The sequence below is a fragment of the Cyrtonyx montezumae genome, unplaced genomic scaffold (assembly GCF_038088225.1).
Source record: "Cyrtonyx montezumae isolate F1298 unplaced genomic scaffold, pur_monq_1.0 scaffold_8, whole genome shotgun sequence".
Taxonomy (NCBI): Eukaryota; Metazoa; Chordata; class Aves; order Galliformes; family Odontophoridae; genus Cyrtonyx; species Cyrtonyx montezumae.
This window is the reverse complement of record NW_027072089.1, coordinates 52951392-52976297: the sequence shown is the minus strand read 5'-3', so window position 1 is coordinate 52976297 and position 24906 is coordinate 52951392.

Genomic DNA, 24906 nt, shown 5'->3' with positions numbered 1-24906 from the left:
AAGACAACAGGCCAGGAATACTTCATCAAATTTTGTCAGTTATGTCCTATAGCATAATTATTGAAAGACTCTATGCATCTTAATTTAAGAAAACAAAGCTGTCATCTAAACAAAATCCCAGAAGTTTCTAAGGTTTGAATATAACAGAAGATATTTAGCACTGTTTTGCATTAACTGAGATTTATATTTATGTATTTTTTCCTGAAAAAACAGGCTCCTATTACTAGTTCAAGGCTCTTGGTGAGTGGGATGTACAAAAGATGACAAAAAAACTCAAAATTGAGCTTTATTTCTCCTAACAATTTCAGTTTTATAAGCAGTTCAATACTAAATTGAGGTCAAATACTAATCAATGGAACTAAAGAAGATTAAGATGCTGTTTTGTTATTAGAATAAAGATTCACCCATGAGAACCAAGAAGTAAAATGAGTATCAAAAATCTAAAAAATAAGTTACCAATTTATGTGGTTTTATAAAAATGCATACATTTTTATTCTCTTTAGGAAAGGACAAACATTTTAAAAGAGGTTTTTTTTGGTGAAGCACACTGTAAGAGGTACCTATACCCTGTTCATTTTGAAGTGCTGGAGTAATTTATCTCTGCATTTCACTTAGAGCTTATCATCTTAGTAGCCACATTCTGAGAAGTACTAGCCAACACTAGAACTGGCAAGTCCTCACAATTCAGCCAGTTTACATGCTTTCATATGCTCTTGAAAAGAGAGAAAAAAACTTTACACTTGTACTTGAAAATTAATACTTTTAACTAATAAGCATGTAAATTGTCCTTTGAAAAGGAACGAGTATAGCAAAAGCAGAGCTCACAGCTGACCTTCAGTTTGCTCTCCTGTCTGATCAGTATCCATAAGCAGAAGGAAGTTACGGTGCGAAGAAATTTAGTTTTAACTTTGGTTGAATAAGACAAAAGTATTACAAAATCATTACAAAATCATGTAAGACACAACAACTAGCCAACATTCAAGTTAAATGTAAGCCCTTCCAGAGACAGGTAAAGAACTCAATGAAGTGGTTTAGGATTTACAGCTTGGTATTTATGTACCCCACTGAGCAGATCTTCCTCACTTTATCTAGTACACCACCATCTCAAACGGGAATAATACCTCCCTGGGAAAATGAGAGGGAAGTAGCAAGAATTTATTTGTAACTGACATGAAAACATATGATCTGAATTACTTGGTATGTGGAAACAAACTACTTTGGCCATACTGTCCATTTTTATTATTTTTTATTACAGTGGACAGAAAATATTAAGTATTTTTTAAATATTAAAGTCATTTATCTTCCCTGCTGCAGTAAGTTTGAATGTGAAGTTTATAGCCTATAGATCAGATCCTGAGGAATACAGTCTCACAGAAGTATCTCATATCTGGCCATTTTACTGTACATAGAAAGAGTTCAGCTCCATAAGCCTTACGAATCTAAAGCAGCTATTGGGAGTTCCCTGACAGTTGCTTTTAAGTATGAAAGAAGATATGAAACTTAGATTGTGCCAGTTTTGTGTGCTGTATGCTTGCAAATTCCTATAGAAGGGGCACTTAAAACTCTAGAACTGTGTATAAAATGTTGCATATTTCTATAGACATTTCTATACCAATTTATCATATTCTTCTATAAATGTTATATTTGCATAGACTTGCATCAGAATTGTTCTCTACACTATAAGCAATTGAACTGATTAAACGAACATCTCAGAGGTCAGCAGTGACTGAGTAGTTGCTACCTACAACTTAATGCTAACCACCACTTCAGACAACCTGAAACAATGATAGCTAGATTTTGATATCAACAAGCAGGATGGAAGATTAGATTAATTGCTGTTTTATTTGTATTGGAAAGGCACAGAACACACATACGTAAATTATAAGAGAGTGAGCATGTAAATATGTCTCAAGAAACTAAGCATATATCCTGCAACTACGACACTGCAGTGATGGACAGCGATATCTGAATTTCATAAGAATCACAGACTCATAAGGCTTAGAATGGACCTCTGGAGATCATAGAGTCCAAACTCAATGTTAAAACAAGCTACCCTACAGTAAGTTGAGCAGGAAAGAATCCAGGTGGATCTTGAATAGCTTCTGAGAAGATGGGAATTTCCCACAGTAATGGTAACAGAATGGTTACATCTTATGGTATCATAATACTGCCTATGATAGTATCAGTGAACATACAAGGAACTGAAGATCTTTTAATCCCCTTTGTTTCTATTTCCATCTTTATCAGTCTGCCCCCATTAGGAAGGTAAAACAAGTGCTGCAAACTGTTTTACTGTTTTACATCACTGGTCTAAGTTCTGGAACTTTTTACCCTAACACAATCCCTTCACAGAATCACAGAATTATAGGGGGTGGAAGGGACCTCCAAAGATCATCTAGTCCAACCCCCCTGCCAAAGCAGACTCCCTAGGCCAGGTAGCACAAGTAGGCCTCCAGGCAGGCCTTGAGCGTCTCCAGAGGAGACTCCACACCCTCTCTGGGCAGCCCGCCCCAGTGCACCATCACTCTTACTGTGAAGAAGTTCCCATACACATTTGTGTGGAAATTCCTATGCCTCAGATCCTGACCTACCACCAAGCACTGCAGAGATGAGTCCAGCCTCATTCCTTTGCCTCCAGCTCCTTAGATATTTATAGATGAGGTTCAGATCCCCTCCAAGTCTTTCTTTTTCAAGGAAGAACAGACCCAGGTCTCTCAGCCTTTCCTCCTAAGGGAGGTGGCTCAAGGACCTTTATCATCTTTTGGGCCCACTGCTGGACTCTTTCCAAGAGATTCCAGTCTTTTTCATACCAGGGAGCCCGGAACTGGACACGATACTCCAGTTAAGGCCTCACCAGGGAAGAGGTAGAGGCAAAGATCACCTCCCCTCAACCTGCTGGCCATGTTCTTTTTAATGCACCCCAGGATCCCATTGGCCTTCTTGGCCACCAGGGCACACTGCTGGCTCATGGCCTGCCCATCATCCACCAGGATACCCAGGTCCCTCTCCTTAGAGCTCCTTTTCAGCAGGTCATCCCCCAACCTGTACCACTGCATGCAGCTATTCCTCCCTAGAAACAAGACTCTACACTTGCTCTTGTTAAACCTCATTTGGTTCCTTCCTGCTCAATTCCCCAGCCGGTCCATGTCTCACTGAATGACAGCACAGCCTTCTGGCACATCAGCCATTCCTGCCAGATTTGTATCACCAGCAAACTTGCTGAGGGTGAACTCTATCCCCTCCTCAAGGTCATTGACGAAGATGTTGAACAGGATGAGACCCAGCACTAACCCCTGAGGTACACTGCTGTGCGTCCCAGGGAACCCCTGAGTCCTCCAACTGGATTCAGTACCACCAATCACAACCCTCTGAGTTCTGTCAGTCAGCCAGTTCTCAACTCACCTCACCATCCACCCACTTATTCCACACCTCCTCAGATTTGTTATAAGAATGCTATGGGGGACTGTGTCAAACACCTTCCTGAATCAAGATAGACCTTACATTTGGCCATTCACATACTGGGATTGCTATGCTCTCAGTAGACTCAACCTCCAAAACAAGGTCAAGACAAAGACTGCTAGGACTGCAAAAATCTATGTCACAGCTACAACCATATTTTTCCAAACCACAGCATCTGTAAAGGCAAAGGGACCAGCACAAACAAGAAGGCGTTACAAATGAAAGGAAAATTAAAAGCTCACCAGTCACCAAGGATCCAGGCTCACAGGGAAAGAACTCTGAAAGGAGGAATCTACAAAAAATCCTTCCTCAGTGACAATCAGCCTTTAAATGAGGTCTAAGAGGGGTGGAGCCTAGTTCCCCCTCAATTGCCTTCACCTGTGCTCCCAGGGCTGACTGGGTCTTCAGGTGCACAATCAGTGGTTCAGGACATGGCCCAGCAGTCCCCAAACAGCATCATCCTGATTTAGCCCACCTGATAACTAGGTAACTCAGATAATAATCCTACCTTAGAGGACAAGTCAGTAAACCTGAAAGATAAACATACATTTTAAAAAAATTCACCCTGGAGATAATGTTTACTGTGTCCTCAACTGTGAACAGTGAGGTCACATTTAATTCATACACATAGGCAAGCAGAGCAGAGTGATGGTTCTTCAGTCACACAAGCCACAATCCCCTCCAGTTTCTATAACTGGATTTTTTCTCATGAAATCAAGAATTTAATATGCCTATATAACCTACGTCTCAGAAGCATATTCCGAAAATTCAGATTAAGACCAGCTTTTGTATCTAGTCTTAATGAGTGGGGAATAAAATAATAGACTATCTGACAGACTAAAAAAAAATATTAAGATGTATTGTGAGAAATTCTCACTAGGAATTGTTAATGTAAACCTATTTAAACAATTGAATATCATTTTAGGGACACTATTTCAAATGAAAAGGTACTAAAGAGGGAAGACCACGTGTGAAATGTGAAGATCCTGACAGCAATTATGGAAAAATGAAACAGTGGGAAAAATTGTACCAGTAATAACTGCCAGATTTTGACAACACATGGAATTTCACAACAAAATCAGTCCTCTTACCTAGGAGGTTTCACTTGAACTACTGTTCATACATGGTGGTTTTTTCGAAGAAGAGCTCTTTGATTTCTCAATCAAAGAATTCTCACCTTGATTGTCTGACAGCCTCAGGATACAACGCCTAAGTCATACCTATTGGAAGGCATCTTTTTTCTTACTCCAACTTGCTAAATTTAACCCCAAATTCATATATCTTATTAAATCATCACATCTGGAAATTTAAGGGAAAAAAATTCACTTGCTGTGTGTGAATAGCTTTATTTTCCGTGGCTCTACCTTCCCAGAAATGGCCAAGGACAGTTACGTACCCTGTTCTCAGGTGTGAAATAATGTACTCAGCCATCAATTTGGTCTTCCTCTAAGCAGCAGTCTACCAGAGTTTTAGTACCAAGTCTAAACTGGTGAAAACAGACTATATACCTATTCACACAGAAATTTTTAGAGACTTAAAATTAAGAAAAATAAGGAAACATTATAAAAAAGATACACTGTTTTCTGATGAATGCTTTTAAAGTTAATGGAGTTTTTCCCAGCAGTCAGTGGATGAAAATATCATCCCATATCTTATTTTCCTCTGTCTTTGTTCTTATTAGTCCTTTGCAAAGAGCAACAACAAAATATAAAAATATTTCCAATAATGAACTTGGGTTCCTTTTGTTAAGATAACTTCTGTAAGTAGTTAATATACTTGAAGATATTCATTTAATTAAACGTATTTATTACTCCAATTTACTCAACAGAAGCTGGCAAGAGTTATTTCATTTAATCTTTAGACTGCACACCCACACACACTTTGCTGCAAGAATTTTAGATTTAGCGTTTGAAACCTGAGATCTTTTTAATTACAGAGGGTCATGAATATTGTTTCTCGTCTTCAACTGGCTCCCATCATCAAAGAAATGTTGAGGGAAGCAGTTGAGACTGAGAATCTCTCTGGAAAAGAAAAGTAGCAAGAGGATATTTTAGTAAGTTTAGAACTCAGATGACTTTGGGGGTAATAATGGCCTTCCTAGGAATCTGAACTGATTATAAGTTTGCATCTGGGGAGGCTCCTCCAGGAAGATAACACAGTTCATAGCCCAGCTGACATGCCTTTATGCCAATGCACACAATAATTAAGCAGGAGGAAAAGGAACCATGGTGCAGTTAGAAAACTATCACCTAATTCCTGTCAAAGAAACATGGAGAGATGAATTGCGCTACTGTAGTACTATAAATGAAAGCTATAAGGTTTTTAGAAGGGACAAGTAGAGCAGGAGGGGTGGAAGAGTTGCCCTCTACATTAAAAAGTGGATAGATTGCAAATAACTGCCTTTAAATATAACAGCCATGATCAGGTTAAAATTCCACAGATCCTGTAAAATCTGCCTCTCACTAAGTTTTCTTTGTGTTACTGAATATCAATTTTTTTCAATAAAAACAGCCAATAACACTACTCCATTTACATGGATATATTTAAGATATTTTGCCATTGTTTTTCTGAAACGCAAATATTCATGTTCATAAATTAGTTAGACTCTATCCATGTAATGCCATTCTTAACAGATTTTGCAAACCTGTGATGTATTACTACCTGATATTTTTAAGTTGCAGAAAACTCACATGAATCCCCAGATAATTTTTAAATACAGTAGCTACGATGCTTAATTTATTTGCAATTTAGAGGACTGATTTGTAGCTTACAATCAGACAGGGCAGGCACCAAGTACCTTGTAAATATACTTACGGCTCCCAAGGGAAAATGCTTTGTCAGCCTTCAGAAGAAACATTCAAAGGACACTGACAGGCAAACAGTGACCTGGGATGAACCTCACCAGGCTGTTTGCTGCTTTGTGTGTGTGTGGAGCTCCTCCTGGGAGGCTGAAGAGCAGCCTTGGCTGAGAATTAAAAATATAGGCAGCAATATTTCTTCGTCTATGGAAAATCACTGTGGCCTATTAGACCAAAATACCTAAAGATAGTCTGCACGACTATCTCTGCTGCTCCTTTTTTGAAATATGTTGGCAACGAAGGGGTTACCATATCATATTTTTCCCAATTGCTCCAAATGTGGATGCCTAAGAATTCAGGAAATATTTGCTATAGTGCTATGCCAGCACCTGATTGTGAAAGTCTGATTAGATTGAATTACTAGATGTATTGTCTGGCTTGCACAATAGAACAAAGAAAGGACACACCCTTCTACTGATTCTATGCATGAGTCTGGGACAGAGCTATATTTCCACACCAAATATATTTTAACTTTTTTTATTTTTATATCTGCCTCATTGGATGCTAACATAGGCTACAGTTTAAAAACATGTTACCATATTTTAAGGATGACTCTTGTAGTGCTATCTGGTTCTAGCCAATGCTAGGGTTATCTGCATGCCAGCTAGCATGTTTTTAAACATGAATAGATTTTCCACTACGTGGTACTTTTTCACAAGTATGAGTGGTGTAGAACGTCCTTCTCTCAGCCCAAATAACCCCAAATCAGCAGACCAAGTTCGCCTAACTAAATCTGGATTTATTTTACTGTGACACATTTTTAGCTCAACAAGATATTTGAATTATGGAGAGTATTAGGAAAACAGAAAACATGAAACATTCAAAGACTTTATCTTCCTCTCTACGGGGACAGTCTACTGATTGCTTTCTGTCTCCCATTCTCCCTCTCCTGAGTGGCACTCATGTTTTCACAGATAGGTTTTCTACTTGAATTCAAATACCTGTGAATATACTGCATCATATGTTTCAGACACATCTCTCGTACCCTAAGGAATTAGGGTACAGATTAAAACCAGTGTTTTTGGGGACATAAACCTATCAGCTATTTGATAAACATACTGAGTTTGTGAGCCCATCTTGTAATTTCTGACACAAAGTGCAGTGCTACCACAGTGGAGCTTCTAGTTTTATCCCTGTTGTTTGTTTAATGTTTCTTGCTTCCTGTTTCATAAAGGCAGAGCTGTGCCTGCTGTGATAACACAGATCAAACACTCTAAAACAATGAAGAGCCCTAAATGTGTAATGATTTATTTTCAATATAAGTGATTCATAGTTAGAACATTAGAAAGTGACAGGTGCAAGTGTTAAACTACAAGTTTTTAAGTGTGCTCTGCTTTCTGTATGTTGAACACTAACTACAAATTAGGCTTGAAAGCCCCAGCATCCTGATGTAAGTTCTACAGTCATTTATAGAAGACAGCAGCAAAAAGCATCAATGGATGGAGACAGGAAGAAAATCCACCGACTTCAATAGAGGAATGCTGTGCTTTGAGGCACTGAGACCTTTTTATCAATTCAAGAGGACAGAATCAAACAAGCATGAGAAACCCTGTAGTGAAGACATCATTAATGTGAAAATAGGAACAACTGCAATGAAGTATGATTTAGACCAAATTACACCAAGAGAAGAGGAAAGCAGACAGGGCACTGGTGTCATCTGCATCACTCAGTTCCACAACAGAATCTCTTTTTTTTCTTTCTTTATTGCTTTGGATGAACTGCAATTCAGAACAAGTAGTAAATGGATGAGATATTTAGAGAGAACATGTCTGTACTTGTCAACTCTGACAGTACTATATGGTCATAATTGTTCAGTTATCATCTAATGCTCATTTTTAAGATCCAAACCAGAAACTTTCATAATGAACGGCTTCTAAAAACCTGTTCAACTGCTCATAAGAGTACAATACTGTTTGTGAGATCAGAGTAAACAAACCTGAGAGAAATCACATAATAATTCAAGTTGAAAGAAACCTCTGAGAATTCAATACCCAGTGCAAATCAGGTCCAGTTAGAGAACAGTGTTCATGGTCCTGTCTAGCCCAACTTTCAATCTCCCCAAGAACAAAGATTCCACTTTGGGTAAATTACTCCCAAAGTAATTGTAAGCAATTGTAACACTTCCATGATTAAAAATAATTTCTTATATAAGGTCATATACCCTCTTGTGCCTATCATCACCATGAGTCTCCAGAAAGATTATGTCTTCACCTTCGCTACAGTCACTCACTAGGTAACTGTGGACAGCACTATGATGTCCCTGTCAATATTTTCTTCTTAAAGCTCTCAACTCAAAGCTGTGTAGTGCAAAACAGGACACAGTGCTGGCTCTTTAACTACCCATGACTTTGATAATTTGTTAACAGCACTATCAGGCTGTCCCAGAGCAGGATCTACTGGATAGTTCAGATCCTCATATGTGGGAGGGAATTTATCAGCTAAGAACGATAAGACCTACATATTACTATTCACTTGAAGCCACACTACTGACTCAATAAAACTATTCACAGTTGTGCCAGTGATTATTTCTGCAAGCCATTATCATTTCCAGCTGAGATTCACTTCTGAGATGAATTGTATAATGTAGATTTTGTAAGAGGATGATCACTTCTGACAAAAAGGCCTTTGGTGTTGTCCCCCATAAGATCCTCATTGGAAAATTGTTAATATATGGGCTAGATGAGAAGATGGTGAGATGGACTGAAAAGTGGCTGAATAGCTAGGCCTAGAGGGTTGTGGAAAGTGATGCAGCCTATTTGGAGACTGGTAACTAGCAAAGCACCCCAAAGGCCAACAGTGGGTACAATCTTGTTCAGCATTTTAATTAGTTATCTGTACAATGGGATACATTACATTCAGTAAATTTGCAAATGACATGAAACTATGGGGAGTGTCTGATATGTCGGAGAAGAACCTCGACAGGCTGGAGAAATGTTCTGATAGAAACCACATGAAGTTCAACAACAAGTGCAAAGTTTTGCACCTGGGAAGGAACACCAAAATACATGGAACAGTACATGCTGCAGGCAACAGAGAAAGAGCTTCCTGAAAGCAGCTTTGCAGAGCAGGACCTGACAGTCCTGGTGGACATCAAGCTGAACATGAGCCAGCAATGTGCACTTGCTGCAAATGCTAAAGGCATCCTGGGCTGCAGCCTGGGGAAAAAAAGATCCTTCCCTGCTACCCAACACTAATGTGGCCACAGCTGGAATTCTGCAGTCAGTTCTGGGCTTCACAATTCATAAAAGACATGGAGCTATTGTAGAGAGCCCAAAGAAAGGCCGTGAAAATGGGGAGGGATTACTCCGAGGATGGGAGTAACTCTTTTGTGAGGAAGTTGAGATTGCTGGAACTTGTCAGCCTAGAAGAGTCTCAAGGGGACCTCATATAATCATAGAATTGCTCAGGTTTGAGAACCACAACCAAACCATTCTACTCTAACTCTAACAACCCACTGCTAAATCATGTCCCTGAGGACCACATCCAAAAGGAGTTTAAACCCATTCAGTGATGGTGAGTCAACCACTTCCTTGAGGATCCTATTCCAGTGCTTAACAACCCTTTCCATTAAGAAGTTTTTCCTTTTATCCAACTTAAACCTCCCCTGAGGCAACATGAGATCCTTTCCCCAGGTTCTGTCATCTGTCACCAGTGATAAGAGAACACCCCTGTTCTCACTGCAGTTACCTTTCAGGTATTTGAAGAGAGCAATAAGGTCTCCCCTCAGCTCCCTTTTCCCCAGACTAAAGAGGCCCAGTTCCTTTAGTTGCTCCTCATAGAGTATATCCTCCAAGCCCTTCACCAGCCTTGTTGCCCTTCTTTGCACCTGCTCCAGAACCTCAATATCCTTTCTGTATTGAGGTGTCCAAAAGTGTACACAGTACTCAAGGTGGGGCCTCAACAGTGCTGAGTACAAGGGTAGGATTCCCTAGTCCTGTTCACCACACCATCCCCGAAACAAGCCAGGATGCCACTGGCCTTCTCAGCCACATAGGCATGCTGCTGGCTCATCAAAGTGTATAAATAACCAATGGGAGGTGTGAAGATGATGGAGCCAGGCTGCTTTGCTTGTGCTGAAAGCAGGACACAAGGCAGTAGACACATACTGAAACTCAGGATGTCCCATCTGAACATCAGGAAACATTTCTTTGCAGTAAAGGTGATTAAACACAGGCACAAGTTACCTAGAAATGCTGAGTCAGTCTCAGAGAAGATATTTGGAAGCCATCTGCATACGAGCTGGGCAACCAGTCCCAGGAATCCCTACATGATCACAGGTTTAGATCAGATGGCTTCCAAAGGTCCCTCCCAACCTCAAGCATTCCACGATTCTGTGAAAACAGTGTTCTAGAAACATTCTCATTCCAGTAGGATTCTGGGTGAGTTCAGCATCACTGGCTGCAGAGGAATGGGATACACTGTTAGCCAAAACACAATGGATGAATATCCACATCCTAGCAGTACAAACATTGAGAACCATATTTTATACAAAATATATATATCTTATGATACCTGAACAGAGGGTGCTTAATGAGGACCTACTAGACACGTTGGTGTAAATTTTCCTTAATCATAGTAAAGTTTTGCATTCTACTTCACAGCAATGCTTATGTATTTTAATACACTTACTCTGGCTTAAAACAAACAAAATTCTGGATGAGTTGCAGTGCCAACATTTTCATTGTGTGAAGAAGGGACAATTAATGTTTTACAATGGACAAAACAGGAAATTTGAGTTGTATACCCAGTTTTATAGCAGACTTCCTATGAAACATTATCCAAACTGTTAAAACTTATCTAAAAATGCTATAATTATTTTTCTGTGAATTTCAGCAAGTAAAATAATGACAGAAAATAGAATTACTTCTTTCGCTACATGCTTCATTTATGCTAAATACTATTTATTTCTATTAATGAACATTTACAAATATAATGGTATTTGGAAAGTTTTTGAGATATTTGGTGGAAAATGCAAAGTGTTACCACTGTTTCTTAGTCAAGTACTGTGTCATTTATTACAGAGCATTTAGATTAAGGCATTAACAAACCTTCAAATCAACTTCTTCCACACCCTAGCTCTTCCCCTGATGGTGCAAGGCTTATAGTGTTCCTATCAACTAGGTGATTCCAGCAGTAAGAGTGAAGCCACCAAACATTTAACTATGAGAAAGGAAATGCATTTTCCTGAAGATGTGCCAGATTCTACTCCACCCATAAGACTCTGCACTAATTAGTTATACATAGCTTATTGGAAAGAGAACTGAAGGGAAGTTAGTCATTCTTTACTACTTTATTACTGCATTTTTAGTGAAAATGACTTATTTTATTGCTTTATAAAACAAAGTATGACTTAGAAACTGTGCACTACTGAACTGGGTACATAAGTATGGCCATAACCTTTAGGTGACTATGGAATTTTCTTTTGCATCTGAAAAATCATTACAACAGTTGAAGTGGGTTAGGCTCTCCTCTAAATATCAAATATTTAAAAACAAGAGTAAAAGAACAACAAAAAACATATTCTACAAAGAGATATTTACATATACAATAAAAGAGAAATTGATTATTTATGACAACAGCTTTTTAAGTTCTACAGTATTAAATTAGTAGATATAGGAAATAAGATGAAGTAAATTATATCCAAGATAGTCCCTGTAAATACATCAATGAACTTCTTACAAAAGATCTACAATAACTACAGTAATTATGTGAGACACAGCTGCTTCAGTTTTCATTCCCCACTCTAATAGTCTTTAAACCAAAACTAACAGGAATAAATCTTGAAGATTTCTCCAAATAGATCCAAAGAATAGGTAGTAAAGCAAGCTATCACCATTTCTGAATGATAATCTATCTCAACAATCTAATACCTTAGCCAGAAGCTTTTTGAAAATATCAGTTACCTCTACAATGAAAGTAACCCTCAATTAAGAACATTATTGATGTGTACATTTTCAGTGCAAGAGCTCTCCACCCCTCATAATAAGAAAGCAGGTAGAAGTGGCAGGAAACCAGAACGGCTTGGCAAGGACCTGCTGGGCAAACTGAAAGAAGGGCATGTACAGAGAGTAAAAACAAAGACATCACCTGGGAGGAATATCTGGATGCTGTCCAAATGTGCAGAGATGAGATTAGGAAAGCCAAGGCACAGATGGAACTGAACTTGTTGAGGGAGGTTAGAAACAAGAAGAGTACATCGGTCAGAAGAGACACAAAGAGAATGTACCTCCTCTGGTAAATGAGAAAATAAAACTGGCTGCAGCAGATATGGAGAAGGCTAATGTACTCAATGAGTTCTTTGCCTCAGTTCTTCACTGGCAACCAGAATTACCATATTCCCCACAACCTGAAACCTCTTGGAGGGAACAGGACAAGGAGCAAACTACCCACCAGTGGAAGAGCAGAGCAAGTCCAAGACAGTCTCATGAAGACTGAATGTGTACAATTCTGTTATTGTAGCTGAGACACTCTCCATCATATTTGAAAAGCCACAGCTCTCAGGTGAAGTCTCCAGTGACTGAAAAAACAGAAACATACAAGCCAGTCAGCCACACCTTTGTGCCTAGGAAGATAATGGAACAGATCCTCCCGGAAGACATGTTAAGGCAAATGACAGATGAGAAGGTGATCTGAAACGGCCAGCATGCCTTCAACAACAGAAGATTATGTCTGGCCAATCTGATGGACTTCTATGATGGTGTGATGGCATCAGTGGACAAAGGGAAGGCAACTGATGTCATCTACCTGGATTTCTGCAAGGCCTTTGATATGATCCCCCACCACATCCTTATCTCTTGGATACTAATGGATTTGAAGAGTTGACTATTCAGTGGATAAGGAATTAACTGGAATACTGCAGAAAGACAGCTGTCATGGTTTTATGATTCTTGCTATTGGTAATCCACATCATAACATCATGTAGTGCATTTGGAGTAAAACAGTTAATGCCCCAATACCATGGATGATCGATAGTTCCGGATATTCCTGTCTTAGAGGGGAAGAACTGCTACATATCACAGAGGACTTTGCATTGCTTTGCATTTTTTGTTTTCTGCTCAGAGGGAAAGATAAAAACTGTAAATCAGCTTTCCTTCTCAGATCATTGCCACTGTTCTTTTTCTAGGCCCATCTCCCTATTTCCTTTTCCCCTTCCCCAGGGAATTATATATCCAAATTATATCAATACCCATCAGTTGGACTGTTGTGAAATTTCACTGACCCAGTGTTAGGCATACCATGTTATATGTATATTTCCTCCTATAAAGAAACTGTATAGAAAAAAAAACTTGCAACAAAATAAAATAAAAGTGTGATAAAATAAACTTTAGTGTTCACACCAAAAGGTTATTTGGTTTGTATCTTACATCCAGTTTAAATTACAAAAAAATCCTACTATTGATTGAAAATTGTTATTTCTAGGGCTTATCACTAAATATATGTGTCTCTTCTTAAGGCTACATAATTTCAAAAGGAACTGTGTGTAACACGCTTCATAGAGGTAATTAATAAGTGATTAATTTTGTAATTCAGAACTTAATCTCAGTAATCCACCACACAATAGGAGCTAAAAAAAGATACTTAAAAATTAAATCTGTGCTTAAAGGGCATTGACTTTATCACATCTTTGGCATCAGTTTTTGCTAAATAAAGACAAGTAAGCTTCATTTTAACTTTACTGAGGACTCATTCATTTTCACACACAGAAAATATGTACCTTGAAAAGGTAAAGCTGCCCTAAAACACCCTCCTATAGGCAGGGACACCTCCCACTAGACCAGGTTACTTAAAGTCCCACCCAGTCTGGCTTTGAACGCTTTCAGGGAGGGGGCACTCACAACTTCACTGGGCAACAAGTTCCTATGCTTCTCCACCCTGACAGTAAAGAATTTCTTCCTGATTTCCAGTACAAATCCACCCTCTTTGAGTTAAAAACCATTTCTCCTCATTCTGTCAATACCTGTCATTATAAAACGTTCCTCCACAGCTTTTGTGTAGGCCCTCTTTGGATAATGGAAGCCTTTGATAAAGTCTCCTCAGAGCCACCCCTTCTCCAGGCTGAAGAGCCCCAGCATTCTCAGCCTGTCCTTGTAAGGCAGGTGCTCTAGCCCTGTGATCAAATTAGTGGCCCTCCTCTGGACCTGCTTGAACAACATCATGTCCTTCTTTTGTTGGGGTCTCAAGAACTGGATGCAGTACTCCAGGTGGTGTCTCAAAAGTGAGAACCTTGCACTTGTTCTTGCTGAACTTCATGAGGTTGACATGGGCCCACCACTTAGCCTTGTCCAGGTCCCTCTGGATAGCATCCCTTCCATCTAGCATGTCAACTGAACCACTGAGCTTGGTGCCATGATGTAATTATTGGCCTACACGTGAATGTTTTTCTTGGTATCACTGAGAACCTGTCAGAATGAATTTTGCTTGTGAGTAGAATAGTGGCCACAGATAGAAATAAAACCACAACAATTCCCTTTTTCATTTCAGAAGATACCAGGCTACTGGCACAAATATGTATATGATATTGTATATATATACATTTGAGTATCCTCAGTTTCCTCTTTTTCTGCCCATATGAAATTTGAGGACTCTGGAAATTCCTCTAGGAATTTTGGCATCCATTCATGCAATCACATCACATTTTAGAAAAATAATGAGTTTGAATCCATCCCGGTAGAATGAAAAATCTGTTCATCTGTCCATCTATGAAAACAACTGAAAACTGTAAATTACTTTACAGAGTATGAATACCACAGTAGTTAGTAATACCTGGTACATTATTGGTACATCTTACATAGTCCTACCTCAGGGGAACCTGATCTAATGAAAGATGTTCCAGCTCATGGCAGGGAGTTTGGAACTAAATGATTAAAATCCCTCTGAAGCAAAATTACTCTATGATTCTGTTGTTCTATTATCAGAGAAACAATGTAACTTCAGTATTATTTCCATTCTTTTAGTAATCATGCTGAAAGAAATGTGGTGTCATGAGGAACAAAGATTAAAGCATGCAGTTTTCTTAACTGCAAGATTTCTGGCACAAAACCATTTTCTGCTTCCCTCAGGTTATCCACAGGAACCATTTAAATGACAGTACTTACCACAGTCATTGATGTGACAAGTAAGCAAAGGGAAAAGGAAGAAAAAGATGTACCCCAAAACATATGTACAGAAGTAATGCTTGAAAGAAGTAGAACATGCGTTTATTCTTTTTTTTTTAAGAATTTATGGTTTTCATTAGAAAAAAAATAGTAGCAGCAAACAAAACTAACTCACAGCCAACTACTTTCCTTATAATTTTGCAGAACTTCTCTTACTGTCCTGAACAAAAGATCACCAAGAAATACCCATCACAGTCTTTGAATAACTATGAAGTGCTCTAGATTTGAAGGTTTTATGCAAATAACCACATCAGAATATCAACAAGGACATGATTCACGTCCTGTTTTTTCATCAAGGACTGCAGAGGGAGACAGCAACCCATATATATTTATGGTTATCTAAAAGGCCCACTCTTAGGGCCTGACATAAGCGATCCAAACAGTAAAAAGGACATTTCTTTCAAAGAGGAGGTGATAAACAATTATGCTGAGCATACACAGTAGCCACTAAAATATTCTGTGTCCTTGTTCCTGATTTGAAACTCACCAAGGCAAGCAGTGGTTGACCTACCTTCATAACCCTTCATTGAAAGGCTCTCCAAAACGATGCCTGTTCAGTACCCACAGTTCTCAAAACAGCTCATTGTTTTTTAAGTACATAATATTCTCTGGTATTTTCTTCACACAGCCCTTTGTCCTCCATAGGACATACCTACTGCTTGAAACATGGTCAGTGTCCAACAAACATCGAATATCTCATCAAAGCTAGTCAGGACAGATCTGACAGTAAACAACAACAAATTATATTGATTGACCAAAGTAAATTATTAAACCCAGAGATGCCTAATTGTAAAAGGACTCTACACCTTTCACACACACACACACACACACACACACATATATATATATAAACTTCATTGTTAATTTTAGGTTTGTGTCAGCTGTCCTAGTGCTGTCCTCCTCCCAGCTCCTTGTACCCCCATAACCCCCTTGCTGGCAGATCAGTATGAGAAGCTGAAAAAATGTCCTTGCCTCTGTGAAGCACTGCACAGCAACAACTGAAACATCCATATGTTATCAACATTGGTTTTTTTCCTAAAGCCAAAATACAGCATCATATCAGACACTATGAAGAAAATCAACTCTGATCCAGCTGAAATCAAGACAAAAATGAAAAATCTTTCTACAAAACATTGACATATCTAATCAACATTCTAGATGTCAGGAGAGAATAAATGCTCAAATGTAATCTTAAAGTTATTTAGTAGATTTTGTGTTCCTCATACACTTCTAGTATTTGCATATAGTCACATCAGGAAAATTTGACACATGTTCCCCTAAACATTATAGGGACAATCTAACATGAAAGCAAAGATTACGTAGCATATTTTCCAGTGATAGCAATACAACAGTCAAAATAGCAGACACATAACTTGTTCATTCAGAGAAGTTCACAGTTAAAAGAAAATAAAAGAAAGGCTATGTAGAAGTTTTTTATATAAAATTGTACTTTGTTGTTGTTTTTTGTTTGTTTTTTATTTTACTTGCTTTATAAAGCAAGATGTTGTCTAGTTCAGCTCCTTAATGCCACAGCTAGTTTCAATTACCCTTCACAAAGCTTCAGGTGTGTCCCTGAAGACTTGTTATTCTACTTCTGCACACAGAAGAACTTACACATTTCACTAATAATTTAACAAATCCCTCTTTATCTGCCTCTTCAGCTGACTCCCTGCCTGCCAACGTATGCCCCACTCCTCTTCAATCCAGCAGAGTACCTCAAGCTTTTTTAAAGATACATTTGTGAACTTTCAAAGGAAAATAGTCTTCGTCCTTGGAGATCATTGCTTGTCTTATTAGTGTGCTAGCTATTAGCTACTTGTCTGCTTCTCATGATCACTTGGGCAGGAGCAGCAGGTACAAGCAGTTTTGATCCCAAGATCAATGAACAGTCAAGATGATGGTTAGGATCTGGTTGAGCTGGTTTTAAACTGAGAGAAGAACTGGTGAGATTTGAAAAAGAACTAGTAACAAAAAATGTGGAAGAGCAACAAGGGATGGAAATAGATTAAAATGTCTGAGGACCACTGTAATAGCTTTCATTCTAGTGCATATTTAAAAGTATCAGGTCAACTGATAAGAAGAAAATATATTCCAATCTTATTGTTGCTAAATATTGAAGTGGGAATAAAGTTGGTAAGCTTATCTCAATTTTTCCATTTTATGTTTTCTTAATATGTCTAACACAGAAGAATTATTATCCCATTCTTGAATATATTACTACTTCTGCACACACACAGAAACGCTGTATAGTTTATTGTCTCTTTTTCTTCCAGCCATCCCTTACCACAATCACAAATCTGTGGCTAATTGTCAAATAGCTTCTTCTATGAGTAATTAAGTTTATCAGGGAAGACAGCATTCCCAGAAATAAAATGCTTCATGGGGCATTCCCTCTGTCTCACATCCAGATAGGTAGATATAAATGGATGAAATCATAGCTGACTTTTCCTTCAAATGACAAAGCTTTTCCATGTTACAGCAGGTGAATTCTAACTAGAAAGACATTACCATTTATTAACTGTTTCATCATAAATCATTTTTTTCTAAATGATTTCTCTATGTTTTATGAGCAAAATGCTGAACCTATCAATCCTTCTTGCTTTGTAAGTCTTGGAATACCACAGAGGGATGAAAGCTAAAAGGGTATGTGTTAATTCTTCTGAAAACTCAAGACTCAGCAAATGTAAAGAAGCAAATATGCTTGGCACTGCTCATTTGGAAGGTATTGCTGTCCCATTGTCACAGGGAAATATAACCAATGGTAATCTACTACCAGCAAAATGCAACAATGCCATCTATGCATATATTTATTTGTAAGGATAGTCCAGTAATTATACACTGCTATCAAGTCTACATACTTGCAATTATTAAACCAATAATTTCTACACATTAAACCTATGTCAGTGTTATTTAAATCCAAGGGATTTACCTGGAAACTCCACACCATTGTAAAATGATGACAAATTTTCATTCACTGATAATCTTTTACAGTGAATAGCTTCAAAGCTTTGAGACAGCTTCAGAGGTAAAAAGAGGTGGATATCCAACAATAGTACATTTGAATAAGTGGACAATCCTATCTGAAACTTTTGTTGGGGTTTCAGGGTTACCCCTGGGATATTACCTACATGAGAAACAAAGGTTGGTATCAGAAACCAGTCTTCTTAGCCAGCAGCTATTAACAAATAATGGACTTTTGGATTTGATTTTTGATATGTCCCCAACTTCCTCTACAGAGCCCCAAGGTCAGGTAAAAAGTTTTGAGTTTAAAAGATCTTATCTTTAATGTCCTAAGGTGTGGTATCAGAATTTGGTTGACTGTGTCACCTTCACAGAGGAGTCCCACTGGCATGTACCTCTGTACTGTGCTAACCTGATGACATTTTCACAATTTAACTTTCTTTATTATCAACAGAATAAAGATCCTTATACCACGTGGCTCATAAAGACGTGTGAAACAGAAGTGATATCTAGTTTAACTGTGTTTGAACAAGAAAGACAGAAAGGAAAGTCACACTGCTGAATGGTGATTTGTCTCAGTACACTACAAAAGAGTAAATAGAGTCCTCCTCAACCACACACAATATCCTTGGCAGGGAAAGAACTTCCTCTGAGCAGTAAAATTTCAGATTAGTAGTGATTCCACATATCTACTAATAAATAACGGCCTTATAATCTGTTAAATTACCTGCCAGCATCAAATAGACTTCTTTTCTGTATGAGCTAAATGAGCTGCTAAATATGATACTAAAACTAAATTGACACTTACCAAAGAGGAAAATAGTGCTATTCTAACACTTGCAAAGGCCTCTGATTTCAATGCCAGCAGAAATAGTAAAATATAAATTCTCTCTGTATTACTTTCCAAGAACATAGAAAACTTTTGCCCTGAAGAAATAATTTAATTGCAAAATATTCTGTTTACCAGTCAATTTCTAAAATGTGGTGCCAATTATGGTCTGCACTGGAACAAACTTTGAAACCTCTAGTAAAGGATGAGACCATCTAAGACTTTTTTGGTTTTAAGTTACTTCTTAATTTTTCTATAACCAGAAAAAGTAAAAAGGATCATCATTTTCATACCTCAAAACAACTGAGTGAATTGTTCACTGCTTTTCTTTATAACTCCATATCGCCACTAGAATAATTAACAACATACTTAGGCATGGTGAAGTCAAAGTTAACAGGACCTTAAGAAACAAGTTAGGCCTAGCAATATGAAGAAACAGGTAGTTTGCTATTTCTTAGTTAGTCTAAGTTCCTTATAAGAAGTCAATACCTACCAGGATGGGAACAATATTTAACAAAAAAGATAATAAAACAAGTAGTTTCTTATACCCCCAAATTAGCACTTCAGTTCATTAGGCAAAATGATTTGGCTTAATTCATTCCTAGAAAAATCTCCATCATGGTTCAGTGTCAACAGCTGAACAATTTTTTCTGTGAGCAGAATACACAGATGAGCTACTATCAACACCTACAGGAGCTTAATTTCCCCAAAATCTTGACTACTAAGTGTCTAAATCCTGCAGTGCCTCATCTACATTTGACAGGTTATATTGCCTTGTTAAATTCACATTATCACTTTTAGTAAGAACAGTGGTAGTGACATGAATTGGTTCTGATTTTCTAGCCAGAAAAGTCAAGTGGAACTGCCCGTCTTTATTTATATCTCTAAGTATTTTAACTTGTACTTATGTAATACAATAGAGTATGAAAATAAGGCTTAGTCAGAGAATATGATTTCAAGAATACTGTTTCTTCTTAAAGTTAAAATAGGAAATGCAAGCCCAGAAAATACTATTGGCCAATTCACTTTACAAGGAAAAGCAGAAGTTCCAGTCATTTACAGAGTTCTAGGAATCATCTTTGAAGTAATGTGCACTTCATGTCAACTATCCAAAACCTGAGCTTTGCTCATAAACTACTCTGACTACATTTACAAATGCAACAGCCAGTAGATGGGTCAGCCTCCAGTTTCTTTCCTTAGTGGACTTGGAGCTTAGAAATGAAACAAAACCCTTCAGTTGATTCCAAGTAATTCAGATCCATCACAGAAATCCCTGCATGTGCTCTTTATTACTGGTTTATACTTCGCTTTCAAGCTATTTATTCACATACACACATCATTACAGAAATTTATATACTAAGTAAACAATTGTTGACAATTGTTGATCTGTTTTTATCCAGTTGCTCAGCTAATGTACTTGAAGCTCAGAGAAATTAAAACTGTGTCTGTGCAAGGTCACACAACTCTTCGGCTCAGTCGAAATCAGCATTAAGAACTACAAACAGTGCATAGAAGATAGGGAGAAAAAGGTGAAAATCTCGGCACTTTGAGGGCTTTTGTTCTAAGTGAGTTTAGATAAGTGCCGGTGCTGTCAAGGAAAGGTTTTCTTATCTACTTCCTTGAAGCAAGTTCTTGATTGTGCCATACAACTATCCTGTCACACAGAATGAGCCAGGTTCATCACAGCTTTTCTCCTATTGTAACACTGTTCTTCAACAAGATGGGCAACGCTGTACTGGATTCTTAAGAAGGGAAAGGGATAAATGGCTGCTGATAGCTACATTAAACCCCCTGCTAGATAACAGAGACCCACTATTTGTTCTCATTGTGGAAGCTGAGAGAAAAGTAGGATGCTAGTCCATCCTTTAAAGTAAAAACTAACTCCTTTTTGTCCTGCTTTTTAAACAGCCTCGTGCTTATGCCAGAAAGAACCACATTTAAGATAATTATTTGAAATACAATAAAAAGACAAAAGACCCTGTAAAAATAGGTAATAAAAGGTAATAAGATATTATATATTTTACTATTACTGTGAGCTTGAGAAAAAGAAAAGTTCTGAAAAACTGTAAAGAGTGAGAGCCTCATACATAGAAAAGATGAAGACTGTCTCAAAATATGTTAACATAATTTCAAAACAAAGCATGCATTACTATCAAGGAAATATGAGAACACAATGGTATCGTATCATACTACTAATGGTAGATGAGGTTTTCATAACATATAACCTCTACCTACTTCATAATGTTTATTATTATTTATTATTGCCACCCCATTTGTGTGGCAATAGATTTATAATTGTTTAAAGTACACATGTTTTCAATTCTAAGAACTGAAACTTGTAGGTCTACAGAGGAGGAAAATGTTTCAGATTATTCAATTTTTTCCTAATTTCCCTAGCCCTCAAAATAATTTGTGCTTAAAATGAAACACTATCCCCTCCTCTCCCCCCCCATCAAAAGAATAAACACATACTTGCAACTGGTCCCTACAGAAAGGCTAATTGCCAACTCTTCACAATATCCACCTTCCAAAATTAGAATTTGACCTATTTTTTTTCCTATGAGAAGATAATCTGACTGTTCTTCCTATAGTGCCATTTCCAAGTTCAGTTTCAAAAATGCAACATTCTTTATGTGTTGTAGACTTGAAAGGGAAGGGGTACTGTGCTAGCTTTTACAGTTCTAAATGTATGAGGTCCCGGATTTTCTTATGCCTCCCAGTGCTGCAGATAGAAAATTCAGATCCTTCTAGTATCCATTTAGAATTAGGAAATCACTCATTATACAGTTACTTCTTTTAATTACTTCCCACCATTTTAAAAAATCTGTGGCCAAATTCCTTGGAGGTTTTCAGTTTCTCTCCTACAGAAAAAAACTTACAGTATTTGACATGCCCTTCAGCATTAGTACTTCCACACTAAAATATATCTTCCCTTTGTTCATTATCAAAATCTATTTGTGTATATCCACTGGGAAATATCTGAACTCATAAAGCAATGAGAAAAGGCACTAATCCATTCATTAGCAGAGCATTTGATCTTCTCCAAGATGACAGAATTTAAAAAAAAAAAAAGAGAGAAAAAAAGAACAGTTGTTCCTGATAGCTCTCACTTTGCTGTTCATCTTTATCCAAGATGTTTCTATCCACTCCAATGGCATCACTTCTCCTTTTTTTCTTTAATTTGCATATTAAAACAAAAGGATGAATGATTTTTTCCCTACTTCCCTTGATTTTTTTCTTCCCTTTCCTCCAGCAGTACCATCACCTCTGCAACTCAGAATAAATTTATAACGTTACATGAAATGAATATGTCAGTAACCCAGACATAAGGATGACTAGGTGAGATTTTTTTCTCATACAAATTTTGATGAGATATTTTTATGCCTCCAAATATATTCATGGAAACACTGCTTTGGCAAGCATTGGAGATTTAAAAGAAAAAGTTCAGATTTCCTCGTACTCCTATGTGCTGAAATAATTATTTGGCACAGATTTTACCTTGGTTCAAATACCAATCTCTCTTCTGGATACAGTGTTTCTAAAAGCTTTCAGTTTCAGAATGACTCTGGGGTGGATTCAGAATTAATTTTAACACTTGCTTTACATTAAAAGCAGTTGTAGAAGAGCTCTATGAAAGATCTGCTACATCATCCAGCAGAGAGAAATCTCATTGCTTTGCAAATGCCAAATTATTTATGGTTGTTTAATGTTTCTTTAAAAAGAAAAAGAAAAAAATATATATATTCTTCACAACGACTAAGAATATACTCACCCTTAAAATTCCTACTGAACCCGAAATATGGAAGGAATAGCTAGGCAGGATTTTAATATGCAACAATTTGATCATTTCTGGCCACAATGTTAATTTCTCTGGAACCAAAACAAAGCATCATACCAGACACTCTGAAGAAAACAATTCTGTCCCAATTGAAACTAAGGTATAAGACTTACAGTCTCTGATCTGTCTATATATATAGTCAGATCAAAGGTCCTCACAACTTAATATTGTGTGTGTCAAGTAAAAAACTATGCAAAAGACAACACAATAGTAATAACTATTGATGTTTCCTTCAAAAGCCCTTACAACCACCTCAAGCTACTGTTGCATTTAGCAGAACATAATGTACTTTCTGGACTACATACATTCTTGTCATCCATCACAACCACCGATAAGCAGTTTCACACCTGAAGTTCTGCTGTATGAAAAACTTATTTTTTTGAACTTGTCTTTCCTGCACTCACTTTTTGCCCCCTAGATCTTGTTTTGGGAAGGATAACAAATGATCCCAATTCACACTCCTTACATTAGTTAGGTGAAATTGTTTTGTTGCCCCTGGCGAGAGTCCCAGATGCTGTATCAACACGGAGCTGAACACGGTGACAATGAGTAATGGCAGGTCACATGCAGGGCAGGCAGGCTGTGAGTAGCAGCACTCACTATAAATGGAAGCTCACTTTTGTGCCATATTATTTTTATTCTTGCTATGACAACTTTCGTTAACTCCTGCCTTAAACCATGAAAAGCCTCAGGCACTAATACATGTGGAAGATTTCTAGAGACTTCTAGAAAAAAATAATCTGTTCCTTCAAACTGCAGGGTAGCTTCCTTCAAGCTGTCAAGCAGCAATCATTACCACACAGTAGAAACCAAAGGCTTAACCCAGAGGCCTAGCAGAGAGCCCCTTCACAGGGCTGCATGCCTTGACACCCACAGAACCAGCAAACTGGGTATGTTTATATTGTTATTCCCTCCAGCACAAAAGGACACAGAGCAAAGAATGTGGTTTATCTTCAGGCTTCATTGAGGGTCTTAATATGCATATCCCATACAGCAAGGGCATGCCAGTGATGCTGCAAGGGACACTGGGGAAAATGGCACTAAAACAGTGATTAAAGCCCTGAGCAATGTTGAGCTGAAAATGATCAGGTTGGGTAAAACGTCTGAGGGGAAAAGTGTCACAGCTGAGACCTACAGCACTGAAGAGAACCGACACCTCTACACATTCACACGGTCTGATGGAGGAATAGGTATACAGAAGCATCAGCATCATAAGGCATAATAACAACTTCTTGAGGAAAATCATGAATTTAAAACATTGCTACATTTCAGGTAGATTTTCTTACATTTAAGAATTATATTTTAAGAAAAAAAATGGAAACAGAACATTTAAATATCTTTTTTTTTTAATAAAACAAATTATAAAGCCATATCTGAGAGCAACTTTCCTAGCTATTTTTTTTAATTGCACTGCACTGTATGTCATATAAAATATTACTAATTTTACAAGTATAAATACCATTCCAGTGACTGAACACATTGCCTACAATTTTAAAGGAGCAAATCTCTACCAAGCCAAACATCAGTTTCCTAACTGCAAAATGTAACCTTCACATTTCTGAAGTAGCAGAGCTGACATACTGGGAGAAAAAAAAAACAACACAAAAACAAACCTCCACAAATTAGATCTGAGCTCAAGTTTAATTCTGATATAAATAAATCTATATATAAAGTAATCAAATAATTTGAATATTAACTAGGATTGTGATTTTTGGATGGATATCTATTTAACTAAATAGTTACTTGAAAAACTTTTATATATGTTATAGGCCTTTCTCAAATTAATTGCAAAATTATATTATCTTT